Genomic DNA, 22,457 nt, shown 5'->3' with positions numbered 1-22,457 from the left:
AATTGTTTTCTCCCTCAGTTCATATTCACATATTCACTCAATCACTTAAAAAATATTTATTGAGTGTCCATTAAGTCCAGACACTGTTCTTAGCACTGGGTGATAGCTGTGAACAGTCACGCACTGCAGTGACTGTCACTAAGAGCAGATGCCCAGGAAGTATCTGTCGAGTAGAGGAACAGAAGAGAGGAGGACAGAACGGTCAGAGAAGAAGTCAGGAAGGATGCTGTAGAGATGAATCAAATCCTTACACTTTGCAGAAATCCTTAATGGTCCCAATGTTCAGATGAAATGTCACTGAAGTTCCACGACCACTCTATGAGGTATGTACTCTGATCCTCCTTCTTCAGAGGAAACACAGTCGGCAAGTGGAGAAGCTGGGTCTCCTGTGCTCTTTCTAAGGCTCCTCAGAGGCAGGAGAGGCAAACTCAGCTCGAGGGGCCAAGTGAGCTTCCCAGAGAAACAGGCATGGAGCTGTGCCTTTAAGTGAGGAAGTGGAATTTTAAAGTCACACTTCCAGAAGATTCAGGAAAATAAAGAAATAAATAAATGAAGCTAGGCTTATAGTAATAACTAAGTAAATATTTTAACCAAAACATCTGCCAGTGTGATGCACTGAACCCAAACGAACCAAGTGTTTGCCAATGCGTTACATTGTACTACTGCTTCCAAATGCTCAGTCCCCTTCCTGGTTCCTCAGGTATCCCCAGGATATTCCTGGTACCTCCATGAACTCCATGGGGTCTGCAGGATTCTGAGGAAGGATTATTTACCCCTAACTCATTGACAATAGGCTCGGCCCTATTATTTGTCTTGGCCTTTAGCCTGTGAGTAGACAAGACACACGCAGTATCTGAGAAGTTTTAACAGCCAGTGTATGCTTCCACTTGCTGCCTTTGCTCTCTGCTACAAGTATGACCTGCCCCAGGTAGGGGCTGCCCTTGTGGAATGAAAAGACACAAGGAGCGGAAGATCCAACGCCAGTCTGCCAAAGACACACAATGTGTACAAGAAATAACCCCCTCCCAAAAAACTTTTAAGTTTTGAAAAACTTTTTAAAAACAATCAAAATTCCAAATCATCCGAATTCCAAAACAAGAGATTTCTCACAACAGACTGGAGTGTGTCTGATTCTAATAAATATGTCATAGAAATATGACATATTTCTATGTCATGTAGACATTTCTATATGTCTATATGACATTTCTATTCTGTATTTGTATTCTGAGCACGTCTTTCTTTTTTCCTGTACCTGCGAACCCTGTCTCCTGACAGACCTCACAGGTGATGAGAGCATCTCTGCCGAGCTCATTTTCCACTCTCCATTCACATTCTCTCTGGGAGACGTAATTCACAAAATGAAGTCAGGACCCTGGCTTTTGAAGGCCTCGCTCATAAACTCTATAGCCTTGTCAAATAAGCTACTTTTCATTTGAAGGTAAAATAATTCATTGATGCAGCCTTCATCATCATTTATTAATAGAGTCTCACCTATTTTATTTTCCTAGCTCAGCCTTTTGTAGTTTTTAGGGAAATTAGCTTCTAAAAATTATTTTCTTGTTTTACATCAACAATAGCATGTATGCTTCTTTTAGGCAATGCTCGGTGTTCATTTCCAGTGACACCGGACATGTTACCGGAGTTATAAGTTATAAGCGGCATCAAGCTACTGCCACTGTCCTCTGACACTCTGTCACGTTAGCGTGTGGGCACAAGCTGCTCTTCCCAGGAGCCTGAAGTCTAATGGGGAAAACAGGAGAATAAGCAGGTAAGTAACCAAATGCCTTCAATCTCATTAAACACTGGGAAGAAAAGAGAGGGTTTTAGTCCCCTTATGACCCGCTTCCCTCCAGGATAAAAAACAAAACAGAAAGCAGACAAACCTCGCACACGGAATAATTCAAAATAATGTATGTGCCCACTCTGCCCCCAAGGAGGTGAAGCATCACTCCCTACTCCTTAATTGGATGGAAGGGGAAGAGGAGTAACTTTAGAGTGAAGACACCTGACCAGTGCCTCTGCCAGGCGATCAAGGTCAGCGTCAACAAGTCATACTAATAGTATAGACCCTTGATGTGATATAATGAGAATGATACTCATCTGAGAATGGTCTTCCTCCCCCAAAACACACTACCTAAGTGTCATCACGAGAAAAATCCCCACAGAGGGACATGCTGCAACATGTATGACCAGTGCTCCTCCAAACTCAAGGACACCAAAAACGAAGGAAGCTGGGAAGTTGCCACAACTAAGGAGACATGACTAAATGTGTGTGGTATCCTGGGTAGACTCCTGAAACAAAAAGGCGTTAGAAAACATCTAAAGAAATGTGAATAAAATATGGAATTTAGTTAATGATGATATATCGATATTTGTTCATCAGTTCTGACAAATGTACCATGCTACATGAAGATGTTCATAATAGGGAAACCAGGTCTATAGAAGCTATCTTGAACTGTCTTCACACTTTCCCTATAAATCTAATACTGTTTTAGTAAAAAGTCTATTTGAAATTTTAAAAAAAAGAAAGAGAGGGTTTTAAGAGAGAATAGTGAGGTATGGGAGGAGATGAACTTAACTGCTGATCATGGAAGACCCATCTGAGTGGGGGACAATTTCCTTCCATATCCTGAGCAGGGCCGGAAGACAGTGCTCGCATGGTGCCCTGAGGTGGAAAAGAGCTTCAAATGGTTAAGAACTGAAAGGAGACAGTGCTTCCCTTGCTCTCCACATTTTAGCAAGAGGAAGAGGGAGAGGAATGTGAGGTGGAACTGAAGAGCAAAGCACAGGTCAGGTCTGGCGGAGCATTATCGGTTTGGATTTTTTTCTGAGAGGAATGAGAAGACAGAGCAGTGAGTTCAGCAAGGATGTGATGTGATATGATCCGCATTGATATAAGATGTGTGGGGACAGACTGGAGTGAAGCAAGGCGGAAAGTGCAGAATCCCATGAAGAGGTCGCTGCAAACATCCAAGAGGAAGGAGAGAGTGAGCCAAGAGGAAGTGGAGAGAAGTGGAAAGACATGAGGTTTATTTTGGAGGTGAATGTACAAAAGTTGCTGACAGACTGGAGCTCGACAGAGGGACTGGGGAAGAGAGCAAATACTGAAGGCTGAACTCTAGGATCCTGGCCTGAGGAGGGAGGTAGACGGTGATGCAACTGAATGAGGTGGAGAGCACAACAGGTAGAATCCACTTAATGGCTGAGGTCAGAAATTCCATTTTGAACTAAAACATAAGATGCCTGTGAGATATCCAACTGATATCAGATAGCGTTTTCTGATTTCCCTGGATCTGGAATAGGAACTCCTCCTATTTTTCCCCATACCCTTATTTCAGCATTTACAACATTGTGTTTTAATATCCTGTTTTCTTAACTCTATTCTTTAACAGACTAAGGCTCCAAGATGGCGGAGATTTTATTGTCTTGCTCACCAATTAATGCCTAGTACCCAACAGCATTCTGGGTACATAATATAAATTCAATATAAGTTTATTCAAGGAATTAATTAATTTTGTCATTGACACCAAAGATAAAAACAAAAGCACCCATAATAAAACTGTGAGTCAATCTCATCTATGAGTGTAAAATCTGAGGTAAAATATTAGTAAGTCAAATCCTGCAGTCTAATAAAAGAATAATGCATCAGGTCAATAAGGATGAGATTAAATTAAGAGAATTATATATAAATTTCATCCTTAAAAATCTGAAAATAGATACAAAATAATTCTAAGACTTCAAGGACAACTCAGCATTAGGAAACCTCATTAGAAAAATTATATAATTCTCTGGACAAATGATAAAGAACACCTAATAGACTTCAAAGTTCATCACGACAACCATTCAATAAATTTAAAATAAAAAGATGTCTAAACTTTTTATTAGAAAATTCAATCCTGATGAATCCACAGAGGAAAAAAAACAAGACAGGAAGAGGCCTGTGTAAACTATTATTGTTTTGAATGCTTGATGTAAAAGTCAGTTAAGACCAAAAAAAGAAAAAGAAAAGTTTTGGAAAAGAGACAAAAAAAATATCATTCTTTTCAGCTTATGGCTATCTGCCTTGATACTACTTAGGATTAATTGGAAATTTTACTGTTTCCCAGATATAAGATAACAACTTTCCCACATTAACTAGTTAGAAAGTATGATGGAGAAAAAGAGTACCATTCATGAAAGCACCAAAAAAATAAAATGCCTGGGATTAAACTTAAAAAAATACAAAACTTAAATAAAGAAAAAAATCCCCAAATTAATCTCTAATATAACTCAAGTCCAACCAAGTCAGTACAAATTTTGTGTTTACAACTGGATGTTATAATCTAAAATTCTTCTAATAAAAGTGACTTATAATATGTACGAAAAAAGTGAAAAAGAAAATCAATGAAAAGGGGCAAGCCTTACCAGATAGTAAAATGGAATAGAATACTGAAATTTAAATAATGTGCTACTAGAATTAAAAATATCAAAAACAATCATGGGGCCATGCTAAAATATATATGGATTTATAAAATTACTAGAACTTAGGGTAGGTCTCATTTGAATTGTAAGTTAATGTGGAAAAAAATGTATTATTTAATAATTTCTCTTCTGACAACCAAATACACATTTGGGAAAAATTAAGATAGATGACTACTTTATAAGTTACAGCTAAGTATATCCTCAGGTAGATTAAAAAAGTAGATATTTTAAAAATGCATTAGAATACTCAAAGACATCATTACACTGTTGAAAGATGAAGGCTTTTATAAGCATGAAAACATAAAAGACTTGTAGACATAATTATATAAAAATTGAAATTTCAGTCCTGGCCTGTGTGGCTCGGTTGGAAGGGTCACTAGTTCAATTCCAGGTCAGAGCACATGCCTAAGCGATGGGTTCAGTCCCCGTTTGGGTGCATGTGGGAGGTCAATGTTTCTCTCTCCCATCTATGTTTCTCTCCCTCTCTCCCTTTCCTTCTTTCTAAAATCAGTATTAAGTGAGAATAAAAAACAATTAAATCTCAACTAGCATAAAATACCTAGCATAAAAGTTCTTTTTAAAGGTATCGGGAAAAGATTTGATAATTTCAAAATTTCCCCAAGATATGGGGAAAGGAATTTTTTTTACAAGGTTGATAGTACAAATAGTATAACCTTTCAGAAGGGTACTTTGGAAATGTTTCCACAAAAAAGGGAGGAGAAATAAAATAAGCCTAAATACCATAATTAAAGAAGTAGCTCATTAAATTATGGTATGCAACAGAATACTATCTAGCTGGTAAATATCATAGTACAGGTCTATATTTTTGATATGGAAAGATACTCATGATATATTTAAATATATTTAAGAAATAATCTGTGTAGCATAATCCCTTTGTTGTAGAAATTTACATATATAAGCACAGATAATAAAATGTTAATAATGGTTATTTCTGGGTTTAAGAAAATGGAAGATTCTTATATTTTTAAAAAACTTTTCTATGTTCTAATTTATTTCAGTGAATATCTATTACTTTCATACTGACTGAAAGGTATTTAAGCAAACTCAATCGAAATGAGGGAAAAGTTGAAATTCATAACATAACTCGTAAGTAAAAGTAAATATCTAAGCTGAAAAAGAACAATCTTTAAGGAACTTTTACTCCAAGTGCTGGAGTATCTCTTGAAAGCTTAGTGACAGGTAAATCACTGACAGATGACAGGTAATCACAACAAAGTATTTCCAGTATGTCTTGCAATCCTCTGTCAAGCATTTTAAGCTCTTGCATCAACTGGCTCAACGCTGCCTTCCAGTCTCCTGTTACTCCCTATATAAACTCTCTGTCAAGTCAGTCCTTCTTTCTTCAGTGCAAAACACAAAAAAATCTGTTTGGTGTTTCTCTCTGGTATGCAGGATTTAAACAATTTTAGTTTTGTTGTTAAATGTTTGGGTTTGGCTCTTCATAAAATCCCACTTGGTAGCAGTTACCAGAAATAATGGTAGAAAAGTGAAGAGAAGTTAAACCTCATCCCTTCTCTGATTATGCTGATCCAGGAGGATCTCCCCTCTCTCTGACTTCTAGAACAATTATGCTGTGCCACCACAACTTTTCACTTGTGCGTATGCGGGTGAATGCTACGTTCTTTACATTTGTTCGTTCATTCGTTCATTCATTCGTGCTTGGTTGTATGACTTTTTGTTTTCCAATGACCTCACCAGCCTGAGAACAGGTACAGAAAAGAGCAAATAGTTGGAATTCGCCCAAGGTTTAATTTTTGCTGGGCTTGCATTCTGGAATGACAAGAAAGTTCATGATATTGCTGAGAGAGTAGCTGTTAGAATGGACTATAGATTCAATATGGATGGGACAAAAAAGAGGACAAGAGAACTGACAGCTAAAGAGAAAGTGGATATTTCAAAGAACTAGCCCTGTGAAATGCTAACTAGGCTTTTCAGAATTGTTTTTCATTTATCTTTCATTATCTGGGACTACAAATATACATTTTCAGATCATAAGAATGTGTGCACAACTAGTTATATAATATAGAATATTTATGTGATTCTATTTGCAATAAACAATGTAGAAATTCAATAGCAGAGGGCAGTCCCTTCAATCAAATGCATTAAGGAAATACGTGTCTCTCACCGATGTGTAAGTGTATTCTTCAGAGACTGAGGTTATTAAAATAGCAAAACAAACACAAATACTACAGGACAGCCATAGTAGAAGGTGCACAGGACAAGAAAAAGAACATGCTAATAAATAACGTCCCATCCCCAAACCCCCTTGAAATCATCTGCAGCCTCTGCTGTGACCCAGAGTAAACGCTGAAGAACAAGGCAAGTTTGATGCTCAGCGACAGTGCCTGAGAGACTTCCAGCCCTTCCCGAGCTCAGGTAACACGAACCTCGGAGAGTGTCTCTGCACAGAAGGGATAAAGGGCAAGAGAAGAAAACTGATTCTGTCTTCTGTGACCATACTTTATATGCACGTGTAGTGAGAGAAAAAAACTGAACTTTACAGTAATGCAGAAAAAATTATGCTATGTGAAGTTGACTTAAAAAACCTGAATACTAAGTTGTATTTGTTACCATTTTTTATTTCAAAGTCATTATGTGGATGGGCAAATATTAAAAGGGAATAGCAAAGTTAAAATATGTGGGGATGGTTATGGACATTTTCCTTTTTTACTTGTATATATATCTGTGCAAAAAAGAAAAGTGCAAAACAGCATTTCTTTTTTTTTCTTTTTATAATAAATTTTATTTAGTTACTTTTCAAGTACATTTTTTATCTATTTCAAGCCCCCCCCTATTCCCTCCCCTCCTCATCCCTGTGTCTTTCTAGTCTTCCCCCCTTTTTCCTGGGTTCTATTTAGTGTTTTGTTTTTATTTTTGTTGTTTTTTTGTTAATAGATATATGGTATTTGTCTTGGACTATTTTTCTCTCATGTAAGAATTTCCTCCCGCGCTATATTCCCAGGGACATGTTTCACCTATACTGTTAATCATCCCTGCATACCGAAGCACATCCCTTCCTCTTACATAGTCAGTGTCTCATTTGCAAGCATTCCTTCTGAGGTAGTTCAGGCAGTCAGGGGCTATGAAATAAAATAAAAACTGAGCAGGCAATGCCTCAGCATCCTCTCAGAACCTCCTTTCTTCCATGACCTATTCAAAAACAAAGGGTAGCTCTAAACTTTCCAGATACAAGATTTAAACAGGATCACTTTTCTCCTCTACATCCTTGCCTATGGAGGTGATGTAAAAAGGAAAGAACAAGGCTCTTTCCCAAGTAGTCATCAAAACAGCAGAGAGACATGGGAGGAGGTAAGAGAACTTTACCTCCAGACTCAAAAAAAAAAGAGAAACAGGTAAAGCAAGGTTGTTTTTTCTCTTGCTTGTAAGAAAGCTTTAGAGGCATGACTATAATATCATGACAAATGATGATTACTAAATATTGAAGTAATTTCACAAGTCATGTGCCATAAAGGAAAAAATGATCACTTAAAGGTATTTGCAATTGGATAGCCAAGAGTTGGAAGCAACCTAGGTGCTCGTCAGTAAATGAATGGATCCAAAAATTGTGGTACATATACACAATGGAATTCTATGCAGCAGAGAGAAAGAAGGAGCTACTACCCTTTGCACCAAACAACATGGATGGAACTGGAAAAGCATGCTGAGTGAAATAGGCCAGGCGTTGAAAGACAAATACCATATGATCTCACCTTTAACAGGAAGCTAAACAACAAACCCAGCAAGCAAGCAGAATAAAAACAAAGTCACTGAAACAGAGAACAAGGGGACAGTGACCAGAGGGGAGAGGGAAGGGAATTTAAGGGGAAAAAAGAGGAGGGATTTGGAGGAACAAGTATGAAGGACACAGGAACAAGAACTAAGGGGGGTGGAAATGGGAGGGAGGTGGGGAGCACGGGACGGGGTGGGCTGGGGTGGGCTGGGATAGGAGAAATAGAAAACTGTACTTGAAAAATAACTAAGTAAAAATTTTTTAATTAAACAAACAAACAAACAAACAAACAAAAAAGATATTTGTAAATGAATATATGGAAGTGCCTTTTGGTGAAAACAAATGTAAAAATAAATTTTCCAGCTTAATTTGGACCCACTGATAAATAGACATCAGCAACAATTTCATTAGTACTTTTCTTCATATCATCAGTAGGCCTTTTATCAGAATTATTATACACACAGCCTAATTCTGAAACCTACTAAAGTTGTACTTACTATTGGAGACTCTTATAATCAGAGCTTTCTGAAATCTTATGAGAAAAGGGAAGACACCTTTAGGAAAGGATGGGGAACAAGAATCATCAAATGTGTTTTCTTTGTTGATTAAAAGAAGGACAAGTTATTTTCAGTTCCCAGATTAAAGGGCTTAAAATTAGAAAAGGCATTTCTAGTATTAAGTAGGGTCAAACCATTTTAAATCTCCTATTTCAGACTCTTCTGACAGAGGATGGTAAACTGTCCTTTTACACACAGAGTTCAAGTGAAGTTACAGGGTACAGGATAGTTAATAGATAAAGTTTGAATTTAGAATTAGAGAACTGGATTGTTAGTGATTTAATATCATTCCTTCATCAAACTACCTATCTTTTAAGTCAATGATTTAAACCTTTAGATTATAATCTCAGAGAAAGTCACCAAGAACAAATGTAGGACAATCAGGGGTCACTGTCACCCAAACTTACACTGTCTAATCCTTTGAAACACATTCAAAGGAAACACTTAATCAGGTAAAATAGGCTAATGCAAAACCTTCCCATTGAAGTTCAGTAGAAAAATGGGCCTTATCCAATTTGTTACCCCTTCCCTTAAGGTGAAAATATCAGAATACCTGAAATAATACTGTATAAATCCACATTCTTATTTTAATTAAAAAATTTTTTAAATGTTATCTGAACTGTGGCCATGATGAAGTAAGAGGGACCCTGCTGTCCTTCTCAGAGTAAACAACTAAAAAACCGGACAAAAAATATATGAAGCAATGTTTTTCTGACACTAGATGACAGTTAATGCAGGGCAGTGCCTGAGAAAAAGGAAATAAAAGAGGTGAGCCCCATTTGTTGCCTGGAGAGAATGTACAGCCTAGTGTGCAGGTGGAAGGAGGCCAAGGGCAGACCGGTGATTTCTCTTGAGTTGAGGAGACAGACTTTAGAGTGAGGGGAACAAGGCAGCTGGAATCAGAGACAGGGTAATAATAAAGAGAGAGCTACACAATGAGAAAGGTCTAAAGATTTGCAGAGGATCACCCCTGAAGCTTTAGCTGGGTACTGACTGGCACAAGATGGTGAGGAAACTACCTCAACTGTGGATTAGAGGGCACAGTAAGTGGAGTTCACATGAGGCCATGAATCATTCATGTTCCCACCAGCCAGATGGGAAAGACTTTCTAGCACATGGCAAGGAGTATAATCCTTAAAGGAAAGGCACTGCCTGAGTATTGGGAATAATTGAACGCCAAACAAAAGACTCAATTAGTTTCCATGAAAAAGACCAATGGGAAAACTTGAACACATCAACTGTTTCCCCAGAAGATCAAGCTGTTCCCCAGTTAACTATATCCTAGCACAAAGTCTAATCTTATTTCAAGGTACTTTTTACAAATTCCAGGACTCAACAACACAAGATTCACCCTGCTCAATATCCAATAAAAATTCTAGACATGCAAATGAGCAAAAATATGACTAATAATTAGAAGAAAAATCAATCATTAGAAAGAGACTCAGAAATGACATAGTTGAGAAACTTAGTAGACAAAGTGTTAAAACAGCTATCAGCCAGAGGGTTTATCAGATCTTGAGAATATATAAAATATTCCCCATCTGTTCCAGAAGGCAGAGGAAAGTAGGAACATGATAGGGAAATAAAAGATAAGGAAGATCACATCAAACTTCTAGAGATAAAAAATATGCTGGATGGGATTAACAGTAGTTAAGATAGTACAGAAGAAAAGATTAGTAAATGTGAAGGCAAGAGAAACCCTCCAAAATGAAATACAAAGAGCACAATTACTGAAATGAAATAAATGAACAGATCAGCAGTAAGCTGTGGGGCAACATTAAGCGGCCCAACATAAGAGTAATTGGAGTTTCAGAGGGAGAGGTTAGAGGTGAGAAGAAAAAAAATATTTGAAGAAAGAGTAATGTCTGAAAATTTCCTGTTTCCTGAAAACTACAAATTCAGATCCAGTTAGCTAAACAAAAACTCAGGCAGAAGAAATATGAATAAAACCATTCCAACATACAGCAAAATCAAGTTATTGAAAACTAGTGGTAAATAGGAAAGTCTTCAAAGAACCACATGGAAAAAAGGTACAGTATACATAGAAGAATAAAAATAAGAATAACAACAACAAAAAAACAAACCCTCAACCACCAACTTACACCATATACAACAATAAACGCAAGATGTATAAAAGACACTGATGGGAATATATCCTAAGAATCCTAAACACTAATTCAAAAGAACCTGTGCACCCCAATATTCATAGCAGCACAATTTACAATAGCCAAGTAAAGGAAGCAACCCAGGTGCCCATCAGTAAATGAGTGGATCAAAAAACTGTGGTTCAGTGTAACCACGTCCCCAGCCAACCCAATCCCAGCCCAGACCAGTCATCAGGAAGAAGAAGACGCCCATCCACGCCAGGACTTCCGCCAAGGTGGAGGCTTAGGTGGAAACACTGTGCCTCCTCGCACAACCAAATTTAAAGACAACAAAGTTTTAGTAACAAAAATACAGCGAAAACACAGAAAATTGAACTATACAGAAGTCTGACAACAACAAACAATTCAGCCAGACCAGTAAGAGGTGCGGAACCAGCAGCAAAATGGGGTCAGGCAGGAAAGATTCCCCAACCCAGGTGTGTAGGCAGCCGTTGGTGGGTCCCAGTTGTGGGGTAGCAACGGGCGGACCCAGTGAGGGCGCAAGGGGGCAGGATGACTATGGTCACATATTCCCGAACAGGTAAACCAGGTGAAGGAGCAAAGCAGTGAGACAGACTGCACAGGTCCCAGCGGCGGGAAGCAGCAGAAAGGACCGCTATTGCCCCTCTTTGACCCTGCTGCCACATACAGCATCACAACCCAGTGACCTGGGTGGCCCCACCCTGGTGAACACCTAGGGCTCTGCTCCTCATACCAACAGATGCGAACAGACCAAAACATTATGGCTCAAGAAGAACTCAAAGCTCCAGAGCCCATAACTCTAAGTGACGAAGAAATAGCCAACCTTTCAGATACACAGTTCAAAACACTGGTGATCAGGATGCTCACAGAACTGGTTGATTTTAGTCACAATTTAGAGGAACAAATGAAGGCTAAACAAGTGAAATGAAGGGAAATGCACAGGAAACCAATAGTGATGGAAAGGAAACTGGGACTCACATCAAGGGAGTGGACCAGAAGAAATAAAAAAACAACCAAACAGAAAAATATGAAGAAACAAGAATTCAAAAAAATGAGGAGAGGCTTAGGAACCTCCAGGACATCTTTAAACATTCCAACATCTGAATTATAGGGGTACCAGAAGGGGAAGAGGAACAGCCATGAGTGGAAAACTTATTTGAACAAATAATAGAGGAGAACTTCCTCAATCTGGCAAAGGAAATACACTTCCAGGAAATCCAGGAAGCTCAGAGAGTCCCAAAGAAGTTGGACCCAAGAAGGAATACACCAAGGCACATCATCATTATATTAGCCAAGATTAAAATGAAGGAGAGAATTCTAGAAGCAGTAAGAGATAAGGGGACAGTCACCTACAAAGGAGTTCCCATCAGACTGTCAGCTGATTTCTCAAAAGAGACCTTACAGGCAAGAAGGGGCTGGAAAGAAGTATTCCAAGTCATGAAATCCAAAGACCTACAACCAAGATTGCTCTATCCAGCAAAACTTTCATTTAGAATGGAAGGACAGATAAAGTGCTTCTCAGATAAGATCAAATTCAAGGAGTTCATCATCACCAAGCCCTTATTATATGAAATGTTAAAGGGACTTATCTAAGAAAAAGATAAAAAAGATGAACAATGAAAGGACAGCAAATTCACAGTTATTAACAACCACACCTAAAACAAAAAAGCAAACTAAGAGGACAGCTATACCAGGAGCAGAACCATAGAAATGAAGATCACATGGAGGGTTAGCAACAGGGGAGTGGGAGGAGGAGAAGGGGGGGAAGGTACAGAAAATAAGTAGCATAGATGGTAGGTAGAAAATAGTTAGGGGGAGGGCAAGAATAGTATTGGTAATATAGAATCTAAAGAACTTGAGACAGGTGGTCATAAACTAAAGGGGGGATGGGGGAGGGGGTGTGCAGGGTGGAGGGAAATGAAGGGGGGAAATAGAACAACTGTAATGGCATAATCAATAAAATATATATAAAAAGAAAAAATAAAATATTAAAAGAAAAGGGAAAAAAACTGTGGTTCATTTCACACAATGGAATGCTACAGCAGCACAGAGAAAGAAGGCGCTCCTACCCTTCACAACAGCATGGATGGATCTGGAGAGCATTATGCTGAGTGAAATAAACCAGGCAGTGAAAGATCAATACCGTAAGATCTCATCTATAAGTGGAACCTAGTTAAAACAAACAAGCAAGCAAAATATAATCAGAGACAGTGAAATAAAGAACAAACTGACAGTAACCAGAGGGGAGAGGAGAGGGAGATAATGGGGAAAGAAAAGGAAGAGCTGTCAAGGAACATGTATAAAGGACTGATGGACAAAGCCAAAGAGGGTAAGGATGGAGGGTGGGAGGTGTGGGTGGGTTGGGGGGGGAGTGGTGGTGGGAAAATGGAGACATCTGTATTTGAACAACAATAAAAATAAATGAATAAATAAAAATTTCAGAAAGATATATATATATATATATATATATATATATATATATATATATATATATAGTAAAAAAAAGAATGACAGATTTCAATAGAGGCCAGAAAACTAGGGTATATGTGTAAAGCCTAAAAGAAAGAAAAAAACCCAACACACTATAAACTGAGAATTCTCTATCCCATAAATATATCTTTCAAAACCAAACGTAAAATAAAATTCAGCCCTGGCAGAACAGCACTACAAGAAATTTTAAAGGAAGTTCCGTATGTAGAGGAAAAGTGATACCACATGGAAATCTGTATCTACAAAAGCGTGAAGAGCCCCCAAAATGGTAAATATAGGTGTAAATACAAAACACTTGTTTTTCTTAAATTTGAAGTGTCCTTAAAAATAATTAAAATTTTAGAATAATAATAATAATAGTAATAATAATAATAAATTGTAGCGTTTATAACCAAAAATCATTGTCAAGCAAAATGTATGACAACAACATACAAAAGTTGGTAGGAGAAAATAGAAGTTTTATATACTATTGTAAGATTCTTACAGTAGATGTGAAGTGGTATAATCTTATATATGGAATTTAATGTTAAAAAAGTACACTGCAAATTACAGAGCAACCACTAAAAAATGTAACTAATAAGCCAAGAGAGGAGATAACTAGAATCATAGAAAAGACTATTCCTGCACAAAAAGAGGAAAGAACAAAAACCAAACCAAACAAACAAAGAACAAACAAAAACCAAATAGTTAGTAGCTTTAAATTCAACCATATCAGTAATCAAATTAATTCCAACTAAAAACAGGAGAGATTGTCAGGTTATATAAAAAAGAAAAGCAACTTGTTTCAAATATAAAGACAAAGATGGGCTAAAAGTAAAAGAGGGGGGAAATATATACCACTATCACACTAACCAAAAGAAAGCTAGAATAGCTACGTTGGTATCAAAGTACAATTCAGAGCAACATGTATTACCAGAGGTAAAGAGGATTCTTTCAGCCCTGACCAGGTGGTTCAGTTCATTGGAGTTTCGTACTGTGCGCCAGAATGTTGTGGATTTGATTCCAGTCAGGACACATACCTAGGTTGTAGGTTCGATCCCCAGTTGGGGCTAGTACAGGGGGCAACCGATCAGTGTTTCTCTGACGTCAGTGTTTCTCTTTCAATCTGTCTCCCTTCCTCTCTCTCTCAAATCAATAAACATACCTCCTCGGGTGAAGATTTTTAAAAAGGGTCATTTCATAATGAAAAATATTTCTGTACATAATAACAATGTTTCAAAATATATGAAGTAAAAACTGATAAAAGTGAAAGGAGAAATAAATTGACAAGAATCAGAGATTTTAACACTGCTTTTAATAATTAATAGAAGGAGCAGAAATAAAGAACATAGAAAACTTGTACAACACTACCAACAAACTAGCCTAATTGGCATTTGTAGGACAATCGACCTAAAATTCTTCTCAAATGACCACAAAACTAAGGGCAAATAAATTTAAAAGGGTTAAAATTATACAAAGTATTTTCACAGAACACAGGGAAATTAGATACCAAGAGGAGAAAGATGTCTGGAATATCTAAAAAGTAAAAAAACAAAAAAACTCTACTTACTAATCCCTGAGGCAAAGAGGAAATCAACAAGGAAATTAGAATATGTTTTGCATGGCATAAAAATGAAAAGATGACATATCAAAATTTGGGAGATGCTGCTAAAGCCATAGAGAGGGAAATTTCAGGTGACTCAAATGTCGAAGCTCATCAAATTACACACTTTACATATGTGCAGGGCGCTATGTGCCCATTTTACCTCAACAGAACCGTGAAAAAGTACCCTGAGCATTCAACTGTGCCCTGTTCCTTTAACCCACAATTTCGCATTTCTTCCTTCCCCGCCCACTCAACAACACCTACTAAAGAGTTCCGGAAGTCTGCCTTCACGGTGTTGGCATCATCCCCGACATGTATTTAAAATAAGAGACCTATTTTCCCTTACCAGAAAAGCAGGTGGAGGTAAAGGGGTCAGGAAACAATAGAACCGATAGTTGAGCCACAATAATTTGAAGTGCAGGGAGCCCTGAAGGTAACTGACATCCTTTGCTTCCTTTTATGCCACCTGGGTACCCCCTTACCTGGAATTGCTTTGGAGCTTGGAGCTCCCAAAGTCAATCTGTTTTCTTGGCCAAATAATGTGTTGTTAAAAAACAAACAAAAACAAAAACAAAACTGCTTGAGTTGCCACATGGTTCTTAGCACCAAAAAGAAAGGGAAAAAAAGCCCACACATAAAAATCAGCTTTTCTACTGATGTATATGCTCCTCAGAAAAGAACCACCAGGTTGCATCTGTTCTTTCCATCTGAGTCACAGATACCGCTCAAGTTCTACTCCCTCGAAGGCAACCAGCCTCCCTGGACTACTCTGGGACCTGCTGACGTGCTTCTCCCTGATCTCTGGTCTCTGCAGAATTCTCAGGTTGAGTCATGCAATTTATCATTCAAATTGTTTTCTTAACCTAGTGTATGGTGATTTCTTCAATTCTCCTCCCCAAATTTTAGCTTTGCCTATGAGAACTTCTGCCCATAGTTCTGCTCTCTTAGGGAAGTAATGAGGGAGAAACTTTCACTCTTACCATTATTCATATCTCCTCCTCTCAAGAGACATAAACAGACTGGTTGGGGAGGTCAGTGCTCCCGAAAAACCTGCTTCTGGACAGCTCCTTCTCATGGACAGAACTGCTGGCCCATCAGCAGAGCACATGCCCCGCTTGAAGGGAGCGTGTGGTTTTCCAACCACCGTGCCTCCGGTAGAGTCGACACATGAACTTGAGGAAAAAGGAGAAATGATGTAGGCTTCATTTTGACCTGGGCTCCAAGCCACATTTCTCAGTCCAGCTTGATCAGCAATATAGCTGATGATATCCCAACATCAACAGGAGTGGAGGAGAGGTATAATTAATACCACCAACATCCTTTACTGGACTGTCAAAATGTCTGCCATTCTAGAATGACTTTTTAGTCATGCAGTCTCTCATAATTCTCAAGGACCTGGTACATCCTTTCCTAGCTTTTGCCCCCAAGGACTATTTTTGTACCCTTTCTACAATATTTATTCTGCTTGGCAATCTAGTTAGTTGTATACATCTCTTTTGACATTTGAATTATAAGCTCTTTAAGAGAAGAGGCTGGTTATATCATACTTATCTTTGTATCAATTCAATTTAACTTTTAAAGACATTTAATTTGGACCGCCGTGGTAATTCCTTGTTTACTGTTTGTTTTCAGGCAGACTGTGAATTCAATAAGGCAGGGAGTCACTTCTTGGAACTGCTCTATCTCTTCCACTAGCAAGGGACCTGCCACAGACTGAATGCTCTGCAAATATTTGTGGAATTGTACACTTTCTCTTACACATTTATTTTAATGCCTAATAAACATTTGTTGACTGATCAGTTTATTAATTGATAGAGGAAGGTGAGATGTGGAAGATGAATCTAAAATCAAAGTGCCATCTTATTTAATTTCAGAATAACTGAAGTTAAAACATTACCAACAACAAATATGTACTACTTTTGAAGGTAACAGTAAAATGATGAATATCATTTTATTCACCTTTACCCACCTTTAGAATTTTTGAAACTATAAATTGCTATGGTACTTAGTATACTCAATACAAAGGGCAAGATCCAATTTGCATAATCACTGATTGCTCTTGTTTCTAAATGATAACTCCCTAATGAAAAATAGGTTTTTCACATTGCAGATATAAGGAAATCTGGGACATAGAATCCAGCCAATCTAATAGTTCTGAAATAGTGACTCAGCAAAAGAGTACAAGCTACAAGGGCAACTTGACCTCCAAAAGCTTTTTGCTATTGCAAAATGGATCAGATATTCAAGCTCTCTGCCATACAAAGCCAACGACAATTGGTGCATCTTGGCCTCACAAAGGTCCCTTGACTTTCTTTCTTTTTTATTTAATTGATTTGTTTGTTTTTAAAGATTTTATTTATTTATTTTTATGGAGAGGGGAAGGGAGAGAGAAGGGCAGGGAGAGAAACATCAATGTGAGAAACATCGATTGGTTGCCTCCGTATGTGCCTCTGCTGGGAACCAAACCCGCAACCCAGGCATGTGCCCTGATCAGGAATCGAACGTTTCACTTTGTGGGATGATGCCCAATGAACTGAGCCACACCGGTCAGGGCCCATGACTTTCTTTCAACAGTTCAGTAGCACTAGAACAAATATTTATTTTAAATATTCAAATTTAGACTTATTATTTCTCACTGATTAGAAGGGGAAAAATAAAGTCCAAGAAAGTGCCTAATAACTTAAAAAAGCATGCAAACAGAAAGTGACTACTCATTGTTCAGTCTTAGGCTGGGACCTTGACAAGAATGTGTCTGTCCTTTAGAAGTGTACACTATGTTCAATGCCTACTGAAATAGTATAGCCCACAGTATGACTGAGTTATACTGAAGCCAATACAGAACAAAGTAAAGTGGAATATAAGGAAGTGTGAAAGTGTGTGATTTGGCCAATCAGAACAGAGAAGAAGGATAAGGATGCTTCATGGTGAACCTTAAAGAAAAAAATGTAGCAGGTAAAATGGTAGAGATGAATAGGGATGTTCAGGAAAGAGGGCAAATTTCAAGAATTACAATCTATTTGCCACAAGAATACATTCAAAAGTCCATGTGAATCTGATCTCCCTCAGAGCAGGCAATAATCCATTGACTGATCTGGGCGGCAAACTCGAACCTGATTAAGACTCTCCTGCGGGGCCTCTGAGTGGGTCCCATTTTCCAAGACCCCCTGAAAGTTCTGCAACCACTGAAGGCCAGGAAAGGGACATCACACAGTTAACACATATCTAACAGGACATTAATTACCACCATCCGATGATTATTATTTCCTGCTGTTTTTCTGGAGGAAGATGTCAATGACTTCACTGGCAAACCAGGTGGCCCTGGGTGACAAGCCTGCACTAGATAGCTAAGCTAGGTATCTACGGTAATAGTTCCCAATTTGTGGGAAATACGAAGTTATTCCAAGGATCCCAATAAATTCATACGAGCACCAAGCATTGTCTGAACACCATATAAATTACGTTTCACAAAAAGATACTGAAATGTTCCAAATATAGATAATTACTATGGTTTTAATTTTTAAATAGATACTTTAAAATGTAATTGAACTCAAAAGTTTTTTCCAGAAGGAACTGTCTGAGGGATCATAGGGATTTCTAAACATGGGAAAGGGAAGATTAAATCACTTGTTGAAAAATTGTGTATTTTTTCCAGGTCTAAAGACAGAACGAAACATGTATAATGGAATCCAACTCTTTGAAGACATCAAAGAAGGAACTTTCAAGCAATTTCTTGTACAATTGAGCTGTTCAAATTTGCACATAATCATTTCAGTCTTTACATATAAATAAAAAAATTTTTAGCCTTCACAAAAATGTAATTGAATTCACAGCCAGTTTCTTTACTATATCATTTAGGACTCTTCAAGGAGCTTAAAGATAATTACCCAAGAAATGATGAGTCGTAAGGAAAGAAGCACAGAAAAGAGATTTACCTCACAGAGGGCGGTGGGATGTGGAGGTGCCAGCAAGGGCTTTTCAGAGAGATGCTTGAGTTAGTGTTTTTTAAAGAGGGACGGTCTCAGAAGTCTGAACATTTTATGAAAGAATGATTTAGCTTATACTTTTCCTCTAACAGCATTCTTAAACACACATACGCACATTCTGAATCACCCGGATGCCCACCTTGTAACTGAGCATGGTAGCAAGGTAAATGGGGATTTGCAGCTACAAAGTGGTCGGGTGCCTGATCACCTGAGCTGAATTATATACTAGGCCACTGATGGGTTTAAAATAAAAGTGACACAATCTGAATTATATTTCTAAGAGATGATTCTTGTGAATGTACACAGAATGGATAATGCAGATGGGCAGGAGTAGTGGCGGAACACCAGGTAGGGAGCTTTTAGAGCAGTCCTGACATGTAATAATGGCTCTTTAGACTAGAGGTGCTGAAACGGAGACTGAAGGAAAGATTCAAAGGAAAACCTGAGTCCAAACTCAGGCCTACAGGATGAGTAGTTGGCCAGCAAAGGGGTAGAGAAAGGAAGACGGTGGGAAGAGCAAATACTGGAGGTAAGAAACATCATGGTACACTTGAAATACCGAGAGAAAGTCAATTGTTTGGGATCTTCACAATGAGTGGAGATAAGTCTCCAGGCATGAGTGGGGTCAGATGTGGCCACATTAAGAAGTTTGAACTTCATCCTAAAAACAATGGGGAAACAATGGTTTTAGGCAAAGAAGTGAAAATCTTTTCAAGAAAGATGTGCACTGAGAAATGCCTGTGAGATTTAGTAACAAGAAGTAACCTGGCAAACGGGGCCTCACAGGGTGGAGTGCACGTCCAGCTGGCAGGCATCCAGTTTTGTCTCAAGCAAAGAAACAGAAAACAGTGCTCGCTTCCGCAGCACATATACTAAAATTGGAATGATACAGAGAAGATTAGCATGGCCCCTGCGCAAGGATGACACGCAAATTCGTGAAGCGTTCCATATTTTTTATCCAGAGACACATGAAGAGATGCTCAATATCGTTAGCTATCAGAGAGATGCAAATTAAAACCACAATGAGATACCACTTTACACCAGTCAGGATGGCTATCATAGACAAAGCAACAAACAACAAATGTTGGAGAGGGTGTGGGGAAAAGGGGACCTTAGTTCACTGTTGGTGGGATTGCAGACTGGTACAACCATTATGGAAAACAGTATGGAATTTTCTCAGAAAAATAAAAATTGACCTGCCTTTTGACCCAGCAATTCCACTGCTAGGATTATACCCCAAGAATCCTAAAACATCAATTTCAAAGAACCTATGCACCACAATGTTCATAGCAGCACAATTTACAATAGCCAAGAGTTGGAAGCAACCTAGGTGCCCATCAGTAAATGAATGGATCAAAAAATTGTGGTACATATACACCATGGAATTCTATGCAGCAGAGAGAAAGAAGGAGCTACTACCCTTTGCAACAACATGGATGGAACTGGAAAGCATTATGCTGAGTGAAATAGGCCAGGCATTGAAGGACAAATACCATATGATCTCACCTTTGACAGGAAGCTAAAGAATAAAACAAACAAGCAAACAGAATAAAAACAAAGACGCTGAAATAGAGAACAAGTGGGCAGCGACCAGAGGGGAGAGGGAAGGGAACTTAAGGGGAAAAAGGGGGAGGGATTTTGAGGAACAAGTATGAAAGACACAGAGATGAGGACTGGGGGGGGGGGGGAATAGGAGGGAGGGAGGAGACCGGGCCGGGGGGTGGGGTGGGATGGGAGAAATAGATAAAAAAAAATGTACTTGAAAAGTAACTAAATAAAATTTAATATTAAAAAAAAAAGAAACAGAAAACAGCCATGTGATTACTGCATATGATGCACTACCATCCAGTTAGAGGATGAGAACATTAACAAGAATGCACAATATTTTTTTTATTCCAACCTACCTAGAAGTCACAGATTAGACAGACAGATAGACAAACAGTAAATAAAATAGACCAAAAAAAGTAGGGAAGGGAGGATCCACTGAGTTTTTATCTTAATAGATTTAGGATAATTTTAAGATGGTTTTAAACCAAGATTAGAATAAAAATGGTTGTTAACAATGAGAGATCAATCAGAAGATAATGAAATATATTAATCTATATTCTTTTGAATCTTGCCCTAAATAATTTTCCTACATGTATTGTATTTATGATTATTTTTAGTAACTGGAGATTTAGAAGTTTTTTTTTAAATTTGAGCTTTTTTAAATTTGAGTTTATAGTCACAGTTTTACAGAAAAACACAACTTACATAAGTCTTGGAATCAGTTACCTACAAGACTATCCTCACTTTAACCTAATTCATAAGTCATTCCTCAAGATGCTGCTCAGACGGAAGTTCCCTTAAGGACAGCTTCCATAAAATAAAGATGGGTCATGTTTTTTTCTTTGTCCTTCTGTTACCCTGTACACATGATTCTATCACTTCACTGGTTTTGGGTCTGTCTCTCACAGGCAGGGATTCTGTCTCACTCCCTCTTCTGTGCATCCCTAGCGTCTAGCACAGTGCTTGAGGCACAGGAAGTTCAATGAAGGCTTGCTGAACTGGTGAATGACGGGGATGCCTTCCAGTTTGGACCGTGTACCCTCGCTGAGGCCCCAGCATCCACCTGGTGGCAGCAGCTCCACAGTGCAGCATACCCAGGAGGGAGTAGACAGTTTATGGAGAGTTCCTCTAACAAGCCCAAAACATCTATAAAGTAAAAGCGAATGTACCTGTACTCCCTCCTCCCCCACTGCTTCTCCACCTCTTCTTCCACCTGGATATCTTAACCCATCAGCAAAAGAGCAAGTTCAAATAAAGTTTTAATGCTTTGTCTTTCTTTTCTCAGGATCAATCAGCAACTTATGATGAATATTAAAAGAAAAAAAAGGTTTATAAGGAGGTAAAAAAATCCAGTAGTCCTGCTAGATTTTTAGCAGATTCCCACAATACTACTTCAAGAAATTTTACCTCAGAAACATTTTCTTGTTGGTTCAAACAATATTATTCAATCTAGCAAAATTTAATACTTATTTTAAAGTATCTTTAGCATTCATCCAATTATTACAGAATATGGTCTTTAATTTTTATAAATGTAGCAGAGAACATTTTATGGGGGGTTCAAAAACAAGAAATATTTTATTCTTATTTGAACTATTATTTTTATCCATCTAATTCATAAAAATCAAAAATTGAAACATTTCCTTAATTGCTTTCCAGTTTGGCTGTATCTTGAAACAGTAGAAAATGACCCAGTCACCCTTGTTTAAAGGCATTTACAGCGATGGAATGAGGGATCTCCCCAGCAAACAAACTAATTACAAGACCAGGCACCAGACTCCAGAATTCCAAAGTCAGCAGTGACCGAGGATTCCTTTACACAGGAGGAGAGGAAAACAGGAACTGTTTTATCCTTATAAAACTCTGCTGTGTTTGCAGAAGTCTGTAGGTAGTGCTTTGAAAAGTGCTAAGTTAAAATCATCTGTTATTTTACAGGCTTTCAGACTAGCCAGTTTGGTT

General features: G+C 38.1%; 1 protein-coding gene and 1 non-coding gene across 10 annotated transcripts in view; one reads left to right on the top strand and one right to left on the bottom strand.

Annotated features, from left to right (window-relative positions):
• CRACD (capping protein inhibiting regulator of actin dynamics) overlaps positions 1 to 22,457 on the bottom strand; it is a 251,949-nt gene that overhangs the window by 153,898 nt on the left and 75,594 nt on the right. The window lies entirely within an intron of this gene.
• Positions 19,802 to 19,908, top strand: LOC128625807 (U6 spliceosomal RNA). The gene has a single exon (XR_008389631.1). It is a non-coding gene; the product is annotated as a U6 spliceosomal RNA (small nuclear RNA).

The sequence above is a fragment of the Artibeus jamaicensis genome, unplaced genomic scaffold (assembly GCF_021234435.1).
Source record: "Artibeus jamaicensis isolate MK-2021 breed Jamaican fruit bat unplaced genomic scaffold, CSHL_Jam_final contig_889, whole genome shotgun sequence".
In the NCBI taxonomy this organism is placed as follows: Eukaryota; Metazoa; Chordata; class Mammalia; order Chiroptera; family Phyllostomidae; genus Artibeus; species Artibeus jamaicensis.
Note: the sequence above shows the minus strand (reverse complement) of the source record. Positions and strands in the feature narration are given on the sequence as shown.